The sequence below is a fragment of the Delphinapterus leucas genome, unplaced genomic scaffold, assembly GCF_059928025.1.
Source record: "Delphinapterus leucas isolate spDelLeu-1000000601 "Yukka" unplaced genomic scaffold, BTC_Dleu_Yukka2 spDelLeu_asBTCV2_sq25, whole genome shotgun sequence".
In the NCBI taxonomy this organism is placed as follows: Eukaryota; Metazoa; Chordata; class Mammalia; order Artiodactyla; family Monodontidae; genus Delphinapterus; species Delphinapterus leucas.
Window position 1 is genome coordinate 16,493,940 of NW_028322234.1, and position 4,499 is coordinate 16,498,438.

Sequence of the window (4,499 nt, forward strand, 5' to 3'; positions counted from 1 at the left end):
TTTCTCTGATCGATTTTAGGCAATGACTGCCGGGCCAGGCTGCGACTCATTGAAGGTGTTTGAGAGCAGGAAGTGAAGAGGAACTGATATCAGTAGGACTTCCGAATGAAAGGAACAACCAAACAAAACAAATAGTCTATTTTCACCTCAATTATTTATCATTGCTTTAATCTGTAATAAGGTCATGTCAGAATAGACAATGAGCCCTATAAAGGATAGGAATAAATATTGTGATTGGAGGTGATAGCATTGCTTTCTTGAGCAACTAAAGATGAAACAACTATAAAACTGTTAGAACTATTGGCAATTTACTAGTTACTGATTAAATATATATGATTTACATAATAAAATACATTATTGGACTAAAATTGCATTTTCTGGGAAACTATATATTAGATATTGCAGGATAGGCTTAATGCCATGTGCAGGATCCATATAAGAACACTTAAAAGTGTTTCCTGGGGCTTCCCTGGTGGCGAAGTGGTTGAGAGTCTGCCTGCCGATGCAGGGGACACGGGTTCGTGCCCCGGTCCGGGAAGATCCCACATGCCGCGGAGCGGCTAGGCCCGTGAGCCATGGCTGCTGAGCCTGTGTGTCTGGAGCCTGTGCTCCGCAACGGGAGAGGCCACAACAGTGAGAGGCCCGCGTACCGCAAAACAAAAACAAAAACAAAAACAAACAAACAAAAAAAAAGTGTTTCCTGATGAAGTGACAAAGGTGTCACCTTCATGGATATATAAATAACATTGTTGGATTGAAGACTCCTCAGTTCAAAGATGCAGGTTTCTCTAAACCTAGCCATAAAATTTAGAGAAATTTCCAACCAAATTTGCATCAAGAAGTACTTTATGCTTCATAATAAGATAATTATAAAAGAATTTCTGAAAGTAGTGCAAGGAGTAGGTAGGCAAATGTAAATGAAGAATGAGGAAGAACTTCTGATCAGATCACCAGTTAAAATAACAAATGAGTACAAATAATTGAAATGGCCCTCAGAAACAAGGAATTATCTGACTCAAAATAACAATAGTGCCATTGTTGAGAAATCTTGGAATGAACATATACGCCCTTGAGAGTCTATAAACAGACACAAGAATATAATAAAATACTGTATATGATGATTTATGGCAAGAGATGATTCAATCTCAGCCCTCTTTCTACTACATCCACATGGCAGTCCAGTGGTTAAGACTCCATGCTTCCTCTGCAGGGGCACGGGTTCTATCCCTGGTTGGGGAACTAAGATCCCACATGCCACAGGACATCTAAGCCTTTGTGCTCTAAAGCCCATGCACCGCAACTAGAGAGCTTGTGTGCCACGAGTACTGAGCTTGCATGCTCTGGAGCCCATGCGCCACAACTAGAGAGAAGCCCATGCTGCAACGAAGAGTCTGGGCGCTGCAATGAAAGATCCCGCATGCCACAAGGAAGGTCCCACGTGCCGCAACGAAGACCCAATGCTGCTTTAAAAAAAAAAAAAAACTAAAAGAAAACATCAGTAAGTATTTCTGTATACTTAGGGAGTGAAAGTCACGACATCCAAAGAAAAACTATAAATAGAATGATGACAAGATTTGAAAAAAATAAAAACGTCATAAATGATAAGATGAAAGATATAATAACTTGGAAATGTTTTCAATGCTGTCATAGCAAAAAATGCAATATCATTAATAATTTTTTTTTTTTTTGTGGCTGCATTGGATCTTCATTGCTGCGCAGGGGCCTCTCTGCATTTGGGGCGAGCGTGGGCCACTCTTCTTGCGGTGCACGGGCCTCTCATGGCGGTGGCTTTTGTTGCGGACCACGGGCTCTAGGCACACGGGCTGGCAGGCTCTACAGCACAGGCTCAATAGTCGTGGTGCACGGGCTTAGTTGCTCCGTGGCATGTAGGATCCTCCTGGGCCAGGGCTTGAACCCGTGTCCCCTACATTGGAAGGCGGACTCTTAACCACTGCACCACCAGAGAAACCCTAATTAATAGTTTTAAAAGCGCTTATAAATCAGAAGCAAAATGTTGAAGTCCAAGAAAAATGTGCAAAGCCTGTGCACAGAAACTTACAAAATCATAAATTACAAAATGCCCTATAAAAATAACGAAAACAGATTAGTTCCTCAGGCCCAGGATGGACTGTAGAAATAGATACACTTACTAACCACTAAAATTACCATTTTGGTTTCCTTGAGGCATATTGTTGGGGAAAGGTCAAAGAGATGCTTCTAGAACTGTTCCTTAAGATAGTAAGCCTGAAGCAACACCTCACTCATGGAGGAATTTCAGAAATTAGTATTGCCATCAATATACTGAGAGATACAGGGACTTTTTAAACTACCTTTTCTTTAATTTGAATGGTTGTTATAAAACTATGGAGGTTGAGTTTGGAATATCACAATCTTTTTTTTTAAGGTTTTTAATTTTATTGAAGTATAGTTGATTTACAATGTGTTAATTTCTGCTGTACAACAAAGTGATTCAGTTATATATATATACACACACACACACACACACATTCTTTTTCATATTCTTTTCCATTACGGTTCATCACAGGATGTTGAATACAGTTCCCTGTGCTAGACAGTAGGACCTTGTTTATTTTATCACTGCTACATTATTATTGACTAAAGTCCATGCAGGCTAGTGCTGGAGTTCCAACCTCAAAATACAACCATATGTATTTTAATTGGCAAACAACCTGATACCTTATGAACCACATACACCCAAATCTGGTCATATGACTTAAAACCTATTTGCAGCAGAACCATCTCATCATCCTTCTGGGCAACACCTTGGACTGTTGGGAGCTTCTAGATTCAGCCACCCATAACTGAGGCTTTAATTGTGCCAGTTAAGTCCAATGATGGCAGATTCAGAGAGGCTGCCATCACCCTTGCTAGCTGTGCCCCTTGATTTGAAAGGTATTTGCAAGTCAAGCTCCCAGACCCACAATTGCCATTGAATTCTGCAAGTGGCTCAGCCACTATGGCTCCTACCATAGAGCCACAAAAATTGGATGCACGTCAACCCAAATGGGTATCCCCTGGGAAAGGATATCCCAGTGCCATATCACCCTGGGCAACATGGCCCTAGAACCAAGCTCTCAGGAAGCTGCAGGATTCATCATTTTAAAAGAATGTTTATGGGATTTCTCTGGCGGTCCAGTGGTTAGGGCTCCATGCTTCCACTGCAGTTGACACGGGTTCGATCCCTGGTAGGGGAAGTAATATCCCACATGCCCCATGGTGCGGCCGAAAAAATAAAAGTATGTCTAATAAAAAACTAATCTATACTTAAAGAGAAACTTTATTCACAAAGATTGTTGCAACAGGGCTGAGGCTCGGATCTCAGCGATGTGTCAGCCTCTCCAGCCACAAAGAAAAGGGCTTTTCTCGTCTGTGTGAGGAAGGGAGGAGGAAAACTGGGCGAGTGAGGGCGGTGCGCGGACTGCGGGTCAGTGTGACTGGACTGGACAGGGCTCCGTGGGTGGCCTATTCTCTGGAGAAGCTGACCAAGGACTTGCTCTGAACCTCAGGGTTGCTCAGACGTGGGGGCGACCCAACGGTACCCCCCTCCTGTGGGGAGGGAGCCTGATGCTGTGGGGTAAGAAATGGGACACAGAGAACTTGGTCAAGCCCAGATATGCGGGCGGGTCAGGAGGGCGGTAGGTGTCAAAGGTCACACGTCAAACCCGGCCGGATCTTGCCTTACAGGCGAACGTTTCTTTGTTCTTAAAGAAAGGGCACAGACACATGGTGACCTTTGATCCCGGGTCGACAACTGACCCTGGAGGTCACCAGCCTCTCCCGGCCCATCTGGTCCAGTCCCGACTCTGGACAGGGGTCTCTCCGCGGGGAAACTGAGTCAGGACGTCCCGGTCCGGGTCCGTCTGCCCGGGAACAAGTTCTGCTGGGAGCCCACGGCCCCGGCCTCGAAAACCGCACTTCTGCCCGGCTTAGGGACCTGACCAACGTCCCAGCTTATCACTGAGGCCTTAGGGACTATAACACTGTCCAATCAAGGGAGAGGGGGGCGGGGCCCGGAAAATAATCAGAAGCGCTAGGGTGGAGCCCGTGAAACTGGGCGGAGGGACAGGGCGGGTCTGAACAACTGTCCAATCAGAACCCGGAAGCTTGTCCGCGCACTACACATTCAGAGTCCTCAATAGGGTGAGTGCCTGGAGTGCCGTCCAGTCAGAGCGCCCGTTCCCGGAGAACAATCCAATCAAGGACTGCGGGGGCCGGTTCTGGAGTCATTTTCTAAAGGTCGCCGGGGGTGGGTCACGGAGTAGCGTACACTCATAAGCCCCGGGGAGGGGGAGTGCTTGGAGCACCGCCCAATCAGAGGGCGGAAGCCCGGAGCTCCGTCCAATCAGGGTCGGGGGTGGGTGCCCTCTCAGCCCTCCCAGCCCTCCCAGCCCTCCCAGCCCTCCCAGCCCTCCCAGCTTTCCCAGCCCGCGCAGGCGTCGCTCTCGGCGCATCTCGGCGCGCCTGCGCACCTGCGGGGC